Consider the following 13,366-nt stretch of genomic DNA (forward strand, 5'->3'; position numbering starts at 1 on the left):
TACTTTTCATTTTGTATTTGCATTTAATAAAGATGTGTAAAAAAAAATCTCAATGACTATTTAGATAGAAATCATGTGTCTATGATGGAAAATGAATAGGATACCACTACAAAGGCATATGATACTATGAAGCAAATCTAGATGGTGGTTGGGATAATATGATGGGTTTTTTTAAAAGGCTGTGGAATATTGAGAAGGACTAGAGATTGTCAAAATTTAAGTGTGGTGATAACTGTTAGAATGATTACAATTTTATTTTTTAAATGTCAAGGATGTGGTGGGCACATTTTTTGCTACCAACTACTAAGAAATAGCCAAACTAATAAACATCCAAAAAAAAAATTGGCTTTGTTATCAGCCACTAGATAGGTATTAAATAACTTGTAACAAAGTGAAGATATATGATGCCATTGATGCAACAATTAAATTACCGAATTAAGATTCATGATGTGATTGATAGAAAAATCAAATGATTGATATTCACGAATGTGGTTGGGTTTGTATTTTCATTCACAAAAAACATGTGGCCACGTAATAAAAACTGGGAATGGAATGATATGAGTGCCACTGGAATGACACCCACTTTGGAAATAGAACTAGTGTTTAAACATGCTATGAAGAGGCCCAGAGTTAAACATGTCACATTACCATGCAAGTAACAAGAAAAGCAGAAGGCATGATGAGTCTGAATTAGAATGATCTATGCTGCCTCTAAGATAAATTTTTAACTTTTCTTTATCTTAATTTACTAACAAGGAACTAAAATGGAAGAAAAAAAACATAACATGACATTTATGATAATAAACTTCTTAAACTAGCAATCACACATCATAAGCTTTGCAAGATGTTATAAGCAATAAAAAAGTATATTTACTCAAAAAACTTCAACTCCTTCCCTTTTTATCTAATGGAGTTTCCCTCAATACAATAATTGAATTATTATTGCAGTCATTGTTATATCCTACCCTTAAAGGGTAGAAGACATCAAAATCCTCTTACATCTGAACTCTCTTAACTGCCAATTTAACTGCCTTCCAAAATCCGTTTTGCAAAAAACATGATAGAGCCTATATTGATAGATAATTGAAGTTACAGATGTAAAACCTATGAAAATACACTACTACTATTGGGCTCATGACTCTAAAAAGAATGTGGGACAAAATTTCACAATTAGCTATTAGGAAATTATTTACTCCATTTCGATGCTACCATGGAGGCTATTCAGAACCTTACTTTTTTATTGTATGATTTCAATGAGCATATACATTATCTAAGAATCCAAAAATAACATTTACCTTCCAATTCGGTGGGGTCAATCACATGAACAACTCCATCAGTCATCCTACAACAAAATGATTAGGTTTACATGGATGCACAACAATTACGTACGGGGAAAACAATTTTTTCATTAAGTGGGATTAAATTACAATAGAAACATTATTTCCTATCGTAATGCATACTACTCTAATCCTTCCCCTTTTAGTGAGGAATGATTTAAGGTACTTTGTATAAATGTAGAAGGGGAAATATGACAACATGGTCTCAACACTTGAGCATAGAATACAGAAATTGAACCGCCATAGAAAATGACATAGATTTGTACGATGTGAAAAGTATGTGTCACTATAAATAAGTGCAAGAAAAGGATCTTGAGGTATCAATGCAATGAAATTATTCAAATTTTCACTATCATGTCCTCCAATCTGAAGATAAAATACTTCAATTTTTTATTATAATATGACTACAACATAAATTGAGGGGTTAGGAACCAGAATGTGACAAATAATAGGATGTCACATAGCATACACATTCGAATTTGGACTTGGAGGGATTATAAATCAGAATTTTTCTCTCCTGCACAAATAGAAAGTGAACTTGGTCATTATGAAATTTTATTTTGGTATCCACAAGTGGTGATGATGATCCTCCTTCCTTTGTATGCACAAATTCAAATTTGTCTCTCCCATCCATTTTTCCCCAAACACAAAGATGTCAATACAAATTGATTCTAGCAAAAAAAAATTAAAGCAATATCTTATATGGATGAGTATATTATATGGTTAATTATAAATGAATATGAATATCTCGTTGTGCATCAACTCTAAAGGATACAAACACATTTAAATGTTTAGAAAATACCAAACTAGTTATTATCTTCTCGTGCCCCTTCAATTATGATGTTACATGTAATAAGAACCCATTCAATGGAATTCTAATATTTACATAAATTGGTAGGAAAAAGTACTAGACACTAGCCGAAAAATTGTAAATCCACTGAACCTATTGTTGGCAACATTGAAAATTCAAATTGTTGAATCCTTCATTACAATGGCAATGATGTTATTATCTAAAGGGTTGCAAGCTATAATATTTTCCACTAGAGGAGAGGTCATGCACTTTACTATGACTTTCATTAACATACATGCCACTAAGAACTTTAGAAGTTATAAAAACATATATGAATAAATACCGCCATTTCACCATAAACCTCATGTCCCTCTACACATTCATCTCGACCCAACCCAATCCTCTATGTATAAAGAATTATATAAACATGTGCCTTACAACAAAATTAATTATTATCAAAGTTACTACGCTAGGAATTTAAAATTTTAGCACATCGCTTGCAGTACATGTTGAAGAATGTGTTATCATTGATCATGGACACTCATATCTTTAACATCTAACACCAAAATCGTCCTATGGTGATATGTGTGAGCGCATACCAAATTAATTTTACAGCCAAAACACGACAATAACTTAATTTAACCACAAAACTCTTAGTGAAACCACCCTCCTCCCACATCTACCCAACTAACTGGCCAACTAGGGTAAACATGTGATAAGAGGCCACTATGAAGGGATTCAAGCTCCTTGGTGACCTTAAGGAAATGGAATCGGTGGAACACATCAATGATGCATTCCACATCAATGACAACACCCCCATGAGACATCTCAGCCACTCAGGAATCCTACCCCTAGGTCCCATTGATATTATAAACCTCTTGGCCACCAGATGCTCTCATGCCATGGGCATTCTAGCATCCAGGGACATATGGATGCTCTCACAGGCCTGCAAGCTAGCGTCGAGGGACTTTTTCCAGCATATCTATGCCAGCGTCTATGGAATTTAAGGCACTTTTCAAGCCCAAAATTCTGGCCACTTCCCATAACTTGTTGTAACTTATGGAATCCATTAAACACATGATGACAAGACTAATAAACCAAAAACTAACTCTAGGACTAGGCTTGACCATCCCCAACTGGGATAAACATTCTGTCAAACACTTTGCATCAATGCAATCTATAGGTCTAAGATACAAGAAAGAGCATGAATGATTGAAAACTCTAATGAGACATGATAGGAAGGATCACCCCCTTCTACCTTGAACTTTTATGACATCGATTAGGTATTTCATCCATAATTTAACCATTACAAGTAAATAAATGAAATAACCATGACATGAACTAATCAATTAATGATGCTCATAACCATCATAAAACCATGAAAATAAAATTGAAATAAAAGCCATTAAATCCACATATTAATAAGTACCAAAGAAGAGAACTTATCTTTCATTAATCATAGGCAAATCTGACTAGGTCTGACACTTTCATGTACCACCCAACTGTAGACATGGCTAAACCAAATATTTCTTTCAGCTAGTCTCCCCTATGCCATATTCCAAGCATGAATGTGAGATCTCATGGATAAACTAATACAATAAAAACCAAGGGAATCCATAGGTTAAACCACTTCCACCCTCACCAAACCATGATAGTACCAACATCAGTGCTTCGATAACAAAACCAAACCAAACTTGTAATGCCATCTAAAATTCATCACTATCCTTGAGGAATTTTCCATCTCCATGTCTCTTAGGATTTACCGCAATCCAATATTGGATAACTAGGCCCTTAATCGATAAGAGACTCTCAGGATTTACTGCAATCCAAATTCTAATCACTAGGCGCTAAATCAAGACTCCTCCCTCAGGTTTACCATGTATCTTGCCAAAATTAGTCAAGGGATTCCTAGGCCTTTGGAAATGAACCTTGAGACAACCTCCACCCTAGATTCTGAAACCATCCAAAGCTGAAAACTAAGATAAACATCCCAACACACCATGGCATCTGGAAAAAGGAAAGGTTAGCCTGAAAATCACTATCATAAATTGACAAAATCATGCCACTGACAACAAGATAATCATACACCAACATGCAAATCCATGCATGTCAGAACCAGCTAGGAAATCACACATGCAATATGTTACGTGCAAGTATTCCTACTGAAGTTACTTGATCCTACTTTTCCCTACTTGATCCTTGCTTTTGTTCCTTTTCTTTCCTTGTCCTTCCCTTGTTTCTTTTCCCTTCCTTGCTGCAAAACCTAATAAAAAATTTGAGCGAAGATCTTGTCAACTAATTCTCGGAAGCCTTTTTATAAATGAGGCCTCTATTTTCTTAATTTTCCATCATTTTCCTTTAATTTCCTCCTCACATGTAACCTGTGACCTTTCACCTTACTTTTCTCCTAATTTTCCTTATTTCCATAAATAAATGTGCCAAAAATTCCTTTTTCCATTTAATGCTTTTTCCAATTTTCTTAGCCATAATAAAATGAAATGAGCACCCACACCACGATGTCCTACCCAACATTCAACTTGGAATGCATGTCCCTCAACCATGCTCTTATTTTTCCTTTATTAACTTTTATTACATAAGCTTTTCACTAGCACTGTTACACTAAGAATTTGCATATAAAAGATTAAAATGAAAAAGAAACAAATCAAATAGATTTGATCAATATTTAAGGCATTCTTCACTTGTGACTCTTATAAATACAATAAATCAAATAATAAAACCGACCCTGACTAGTGATCACTAACATGATAGCCAATTTTCTTTCCTAATCCAGGTGCAGTAATGGGCTTCAATGACTACATAAAATGTTGATCATGAATATTAGCCAAAATACAAAACCTAATAATTGTATAGTTGTTACTTATTCCAAGGGGAAAGAAACATAAATACCTTTATGTCATCTACTAATATTTTAGCTTTAGGATTCTACCCTTTGTTACTAGGAGTTTGCTCCAAGGGCACAAATGTGTTAAGTGCACTCTTTTTCCCTCCATGATGTACCTAAAAGGAAGGATCAATATGATAAATTCAGAAGTAGATAAAAATATCAATAGAAAGAGAAGTTGTTAACTATCAAATGCAACATCATAAAATCCACTTTACAGAACAAATACTTCTTCTAATATTCAACTCAAAACCAACACCATCAATCTCACGGAAAACATTATTATGCCTAAAACCAATTCAAACATATTTAATAATAATATCACTATCTTAATTTTACATTCAAGGAAAGAATACATTGTATAAAACCCCAATAGAATTCTCAAACATGTACACACCATCAACAATTAAGTAGTGAAAATATTCCACTTCACCAATATAATAAAACTTCAAATTTTTTATTTAAAGGTTGAGCTTGATTTTCTGCTCCACCAGGTGTCACATTTTCTTTCTTATCACTACTAAGAGAGTTATAAGAAAAATATAGTAAAGGTATATTCTTCCCAAACGTCGCAACCTTTTTCAAAAGAAGTAATGTATTGCCGATAAAGCAGAATAAAATATTGATATGAGGAAATGTTTCAACTTTATCATCACTCATACCTTGGGTGTATTTTGGTTCTTATCCTTATTACTATCATATTCTGGATCACCCTCTTCATCATGAGATTCATCCTCATCCTCACTTGATCCTTCCATGTTCTTCCATTGAACCAATTAGAAAGTTCATAATCAAAAACCTTCAAGGATTTCAAAATAATGAAAATGTATGCCTCTCATAGAAAATTAAATTAAACGGGGAAATAGTGAATAATTTTTTGCAGTAACAAAAAATATATATTAACTAATGGTTGTAAACATCTTCTTACAAAAATGAGAAAATACAAAATTAATAAAATTATGTAGTTAGCTCTCTGTTTGCCATCCCGAATTTTCCAAGGCCTTCACAATTTAATGTGACGTAGCATTATTTGGAATTAGGGCAATACTAATGGAAGAAAGACACTATAACAAGAAGCATAATTTTAGTGAGAAATTGAAATCAACTTATTACAAAGACATGTTAGCAATTATGCATGCATTCGTAAAATGGCGGCAATACATTTCCAGTCACGATGGCCTTAAATACTTACACCAACATAAACAACACTAATTAGATGGGTTTCCTTCCTACGCTGAGCTTCAATACTATAATTTCTTCAATCCTATTCCCACTATTCATCCATATCCTTCCATTCAAATCTCATTTACAGTCTGCCATCCTAATTCAGGTATTTTCCCACAAAAACATAACCAACTTCCTATCTACATAAAAAATTCAAACCATATAAAATAAAAAACACGAATAATTCATGTTACTGCTGCTACAGAACATCTCCTATAAAGTAAAGGGGGTGTTGGAGACTCTATTTTTCGACTGTGATAGCATGATAATGGAGTCTGAAAATCTCTATAGAAATTCATATAATGCAATATTCACCCACTTCAATACATGTTTTCCTTCATCAACACTGATGGATTGTGAGGCAGAATTCTACGATCAACTATAGAAGCATATTGGTGGCAGAAAGCCCAAAATGTGTTGGCACTTTAAAGAGAATGGTTGGATTTCTTCAACTATCTTTTAAACACCCCCAATGGTTGAGAATGATCAAGCCAAACTTATTGATACTTTACAGGTGTGATAAGCCCAATTTTTGTGTTTGTACTTAGATGCCTATACATTTTGTATGGAATATACATACATTGGTTTCATCCAAAGGATTTTTATGCGATCCGAGTTAGTGATGGAACACAAAATACAACATCATGTTCACATACGCAATGTTTTTCCACTGGCACAAACCCACGTAAACCTGGGTTTCATATGCACCTTGAGAAAGATAAGCTTGAGGTCATGTACCTTGAGTTCCAAGTTATTCTTGTGACCTTGATATATGCACTATTGAGCTCAAGAATCTCGAGGACCATATATGATCAAGTTTGGATGGGGTCGCAATACTCTCTATAGACTAAATGCATCATTACACACAGTAGCACATAGAAAAGGAGTTGATAAATTAAAATCACAGCAATATGACTTTGGCTCTAGAATACACATCACTTCTCTTAGTGTAAATAGTGGATGAAAAATGCAAGGCTGATCAAATTTCTAACAATGTGATGATTACTATCAGAATTTGTAATTTCCAGCCATCCTAGTATCGGTAGGGTTTTTCCTCTCTTCTAGAATGGGTTCTTTTAGTTCCAACACTATGCTAGAAATAGAACACTACAATTGGAACTAAACATGCACATAAAACCATGATAATGTCTCAACCTTAAGAATACTAAGACATCTAGTTCGATTGAATATCAATCTTGATTACTATTTTGTTATTAACTAGTTGAGGTGTGTAGGGTACACTAGAGAATAGGCCATACCTATAAAGAGTGGTTTTGCATGTAGACTTGCATGAATAAAAGAGGCCTTGAAATCAATTATAAAGGTAGAGAACTTGACACTAAATAGAGAAAAGATACTAGAAGTCAATTCCATAATGAGTTTGTGTTGATGAAGTGAGTGGGATATAAGTCCCTTGTTTACAGAGCATAATAGGAGACTTTATTATTGTGATTCCTAATGATGGTTCTAGAATAGTTCATTGAAATATCACTATTTTAGGGTTAACAAATTTCACTTCAATTAGAGATGATATTTTGAACAATTTGCTAGTGAGCTAATCCTAATGTCAAAGAAACAATCATAGGAACTCCCTAAAGAACAAATTTTGATGATGATGGAAGGTGATTCAAGAGGAATAAAAGAAGAGAGTTGGCACTTCCACTTTAGTTTTGATCACTAGCAGCATACTAGGTCCTGAGCTTTAGTGAGCAAACTCAATTGGTTGCTTGTGAATACAACTTTCCATCTTAGAAGGTTACATGATTCACTGCATTGGTGGTGTGACTATGTTAATTTTTCCTATAGAATAAGATATTTGTATACATGGTTGTGCTTGTCATTTGAGTATGTTGGAATATATTGGAAGATTTGACAAACTTCCAGAATAAGAGCTTTGGGTTCATAATAAATAAATAAATAAAGAAAAAAAAAGTAAAAGATAAAAGGGGGCAATATTGTTAAACCCCATTATAATAACTTCAATTTGAGCATAAGGTAAAAAAAAAAACCACCTCCATGATTTAGTATGGAAGGAAGTGTGTTAATAAAATATATGAATTCAAGTCCTTTCTTTTCCCAACAAAATTCTTGCATATATGCATCGTTATACAATTAAAAAGAATCTCTTGTAAATTTCCTAGCGTTTCTAGTACATTCCTACATGTTCAAAAATTCACTAGTATCTCATGATCCCATCATGAATTCTAGGTCCCTATAATACTAGTGTAACCCCTTATTGTATTGTTGTACCCATGTAGTCCGAATATTGTTATTATTGTGGCCCCTTAGACTCATATATATAGAAAGGAGCCCTTGACATTTGTATCATCGAAGAACTATTCATTTTTGTAATGTAAAGGAGGTTTCCCACTCAAACAGGCTAATTTTGAAGTCGTTGATCTTGTTAGTGTCAGTCTTTGCAGCCTTCCTCTAGTGATCAAACATGCTCTTACAAAATGATTTTAAGGTGTCAAGGTCAAATTTTGTCATTTTGGTGAGCCTTCAAGCAAAATTTGGTCATCTAGGGTTTGTTTTCGCTCTTGTCACAGTTGTCCAAATGACGTTCCATGTCACCATTCAACTGAGTGTACCATCATACAGGGGGTTTTCATCATCATATCAAGTTCCAATGGGTCATTTTAAACCTTGTTCGTGCTTCAGTTGAGCCTAGGTAAGATCCATTTCCCTCTCCTAGGGTTTTGGAGGTAATTTCTCTTGGATGCCAAATCATCAGAAAAACTTGTATCCTAATGTTCATACACCTTCCCCTATCCTTAATTTTCCTTATTAAACATTTACCATCACTGATATCCCCCAAATTCCTCATTTTCGCACAAACCCTAGTTTCTTGCTACAAACCCTATTTTCAAGGCTAGGCCTGTGTTTAGCCCTTTTGGACCACTTCCCCTCACTCAATTTCTGAGATTCCGCTTTCCCCTACTTCCTAACATCCCTCCCCACTTCCAAATTTTTTTTCAAGAATTTAGAAGCCCCTTATCCCCTTCATTTCGCTTCATTTCGACAAATCCCTTGTTCCACACATCGAGATAGGTTTCACTAAAATGATGTTTCTGAGAAATAAAAGATGAATTTTGAAAAACTGGGAGAGGTTTTTGTCCATAACAGGCCAAGGAAGAAAACCCTTCTTCACTTTTCACATAGGTTTCATTGAAAACCTTATTAACCTTCTGTCAGTGTTATGGCCATTGTCATTTCCACCTCTTTTCTACACACTTGTCAAATCCCTTCATAATCAAAGCAATGACTGTTTTTTCATGCAAACTCATTTGACAAAGCTATTCTCATTGTGGCTTTCCTCTGATACTTTGATACATATGTGATGCATTTGGGGGGTAAAACATACACCTTGCATGGACATTATGGAGAGAGACATTGAAACCATCTTATGAACAAGACAGTGATTTCCACCACTGAACTGCATGCACCAGAAGGACACTAAAACGTCGAAAAAGGGAGCATAGACTCCCAATTTTGGCCGAGGCTTCATTGGCTAGGCATGATACATAATGGAGGGTCTTCACTCAGAATTTGAGCAAATTTGGAGAAATTTTTGTCATTTAGAAATTTTTGGCTTGAAAAACAGATTTTTCAGCCCAACATGTAGTGCATCGACGCGTGCGCTTATAATTGGGATACTTGTTGGAGGAAAACTTTATATTTTTGGATTTTTCATGGTAAGTTATGCATGCTCTAGTATGGCCAAGGCATTTCATCAAGTTCTGGATGATCAAAAGGGTCAAAAACACCAAGAAAATCACCTTTCTATCACCTTTTGCACCAGCAGGAAGTACTTGTGGGAGAATGAAGTTTTGGAGGGGAAAATGAGCTCCAAATTGGGAAATTCCACTAGGGCTGGATAACAGACATTCATGGCTTTCCAGAAAGCTATCGCGAGCTTGATTTCGATGCCGAGAAATGCCCCCAAAACAGGATGAAATGCGCGCTATGAATAGAGCTCAAGCGCGCTACGCATAGAGGTTTTTGGTCACATTTTCATCCTCTAGCTCAGAAATTTAGCCAGTTTTCACCAGTTTCACCTTCTGATGTAATATTTGACTTATCTTGATGTAATTTGATGTACATGATGTAAATTTGGCACTTATTTACATACTCTAGATGATTCATTCACAAAATAGCAAAAATTTAATGCAATGAATCAGTTTCGCTTCTTTTAGAGGCAATTTGTTTGGATGCCTAGTTTTCAGCTCTATGTTTGGAATTAGTTCAAACTGCTCCTAGAAGGAGGAGCTCGACCCCTAGAGGCTAGGAGATGGGTTGGCATGGTCTATATTAGGTAGATTTTCAGTCAGTAGCTAAGGTTGGACTATTGGGAAAAGCTTGGCTCTCCATTGTACATTCTATCTCTGCATTTTAGGCAAAGGAAAGACTAGGGTTTTGCAGCACTGTTTGGGATCCATGTGGCTTTATGTGTTGATGGTGTGCTTCTTTCAGTATTGTAAGTTTTTATGTGTGTCATTTTCCTTCTCTCATCTTCTGCAATTAAACAAATGAAGTGTTAAGGTAGAATCCATAGATTGTTATGCTCTCCCTTCGAATTTGTTTGAATTTCCATGTTTTCATCTGTTTAAGGAGAATCCTTGAAAGCTTCTTGCTCTCCTTAACTTCTCACCAGTCAGATCTAGCCATTCATTCTATTTAAAATCATCAAGACAATCGCCTACCTTGCCCCAAGTAGACCTCTGCAAAAACTGTGTCTCATCCCCGCACCCAAAATTGCCTTTCCCTTTTCTCCATAAAACCTCAAAAAAATTTTAAATCAAACCTTCCTATCGATTTACTAGCCTAAAATCAATATTCATTATAAGTCATCTCAACTCCTTTGAAGACCTTTTGCCGACATAGACCCAGAGAGAGCCCTCTCCTGTCCTCATAGGGATAGCTACGAGGTTGATCTTGGTTTGATGTGGCCTTGAGTCTCACCTTCCCTCAGCCTAAGGCAGATTCCAGCGCTAACAGATCTATCTCTTCTTCCATTTTGTGAGTTAGTTGCCTAACATTCAGTATCAGAGCTTTGGATTCTAGGGTTTCACTGCTTCAAACAGGTCATCATGGAATTATCACTATAACTTTGTTTCTATGAAGCTTCAAAGGGTGAAAATGAAACCCCATGGAGCTGAACTCATGTTGAACCTCATGTGTAAATTTTGGATCTTGACTCGCTATATTTTCGGAGATATGATCCTCAGAAGTTAGGGTTTTTGTAGACTCCATAATTCCATCTCAAACATGTGACCTTGGAAAAATCATCATAACTTTCTCTCTGAGCATCAATTTAAATTTGTAAAAATTCACAACAATAGGATGGAATGTATTTCTTAGGTTATGCATTTTAGGACCGAAGGTTGAAACAATGACACGTGGCACTTAGTACAAGTTCACTCTACTGAATGAGTCTATAATCATCTTGGGTTATTGGGAATAAATCTTTCTTTAATAATCCAATCTCAATCAGAATTATGGGGTTTGAAAGAGGAATCAATGTGCTACCATAGGATGAAATTTCTGAAATTGAAGATCTGAAATTTCAAAGTTACAATCATTTCAAGGTCGATCTCCTAAAAAGAAGAGAAAGGTGTGTGTTTCAAAAAACAAATTTGCATGAATTTTGTTTGAAATATAGTTTGAAGTGATTAAAATGGCATAGTGAAGCATAGATATAATTGTTTGATTTAAAAATTAATGGAAGCAAAAAAATATAAATTCCTAGTAAGAAACCTGAAATCTCTACCAAGACACTTGAAGAAGAGGAAGAAATGAAACATGATATATCACAACTACGAGACCAACTGCAACAAATTTCGCTCTCACAAAAAGTAATAGAAGCTATTGAAGCTACGATAAATGGTTTTAATAATGGAATGGAAGCTAAGATTGATGGTATAGAAGCAAATTTGAAAGGAGAAATCCAATATTTGAAGAAATACATGGAAGGTTTGAAAGATGGTGGGACAACATTGCTACAAGAAAGACTTCCTAATGGTGAAAAGGTAGTAGAGGAAAGTCATGATTAGAACAAAAGAAATGTTAATCATCATTTTGTAGAATCTAACATGAGATTAAAAACCCACCATATTCCAAAGATCGATATGAGGAAGTTTGATGGCAAGGATCCCATAACATGGATACTACAGATGGAGCAATATTTTGATCTCCACAATGTGCAAAACACACAAAAGGTACGTATTGCAACTTTATATTTATAACCCAATCAGTTTGTAAGGTATCGATGGATTTTCTCTCATAAACAAATTTTCACTTGGTCATTTTTTATGGAGGAAATGATATCACATTAGGAGCATACAAAGAGAAATATATTCTTTAGCCAATTGATAAATATCAAACAAAATGGTTCAATGGCATAGCACATTGAGGACTTCCAAAAATTGAATATCGGGGTAAATGATATTTCAAAGGAGCATAGGATTGATGTATTCATAGGTACCTTAAAGGATAACATCCAACATGAGGTTTTTCTTTGGGAACCTGATTCATTGAAGAAGGCATTCAAAGTGGCAAGAAAAGTGGAAAGAAAAATTATGGAAACAACGAACTCTACCACTCACAACTATAGAGATGAAAGTATTTTTTCTCCTAGCCTTCCACAACCTATAAGGTTGACACCACAACAGTTGAAGGAAAGAAGATAAAAAGGGATTTTTTTAAACTGTGATAACAAATACACTAAAGGTTATAAGTGTGTTGAGAAGAAATTATTTTACATAGATTGTGAAGAGGATGAAGACCATATATTTTAATGCATTGTTAAGAATTACCAACCTCCAAACTCTCGAGATAGAAGGACATATCAATCAGAAAAAGATAATAGTATTGATTAGTTCGAGTAGTGATAGAGATCCCATTTTAACTAGAAATTTTTGGACGAAATTTTTTTCTTATCTTGGTACTCAATTAGCTCATAGGTCATCTTATCATCCTTGATCTGATGGACAAACGAAGTTAATGAATGAATGCTTGGAAGGGTATCTTCATTTCTTTGTATCTGATAAACATTAAACACAATGGGTCAAGTGGTTAGCTCTGGCTGAATGGTGGTATAACACTTCCTTCCGT

At 34.7% G+C, this 13,366-nt stretch overlaps 1 pseudogene; it reads left to right on the forward strand.

Moving 5' to 3' along the window:
* Nucleotides 1-6,245: 6,245 nt before the first annotated feature.
* LOC149189279 (haloacid dehalogenase-like hydrolase domain-containing protein At4g39970) lies at nt 6,246-6,773 on the forward strand (annotated as a pseudogene).
* The last annotated feature ends 6,593 nt before the right edge of the window (nt 6,774-13,366 follow it).

This window comes from Pinus tabuliformis, chromosome 3_1 (genome assembly GCF_031772625.1).
Source record: "Pinus tabuliformis cultivar Carrire ecotype Pingquan chromosome 3_1, CPIR1, whole genome shotgun sequence".
NCBI classification, from domain to species: Eukaryota; Viridiplantae; Streptophyta; class Pinopsida; order Pinales; family Pinaceae; genus Pinus; species Pinus tabuliformis.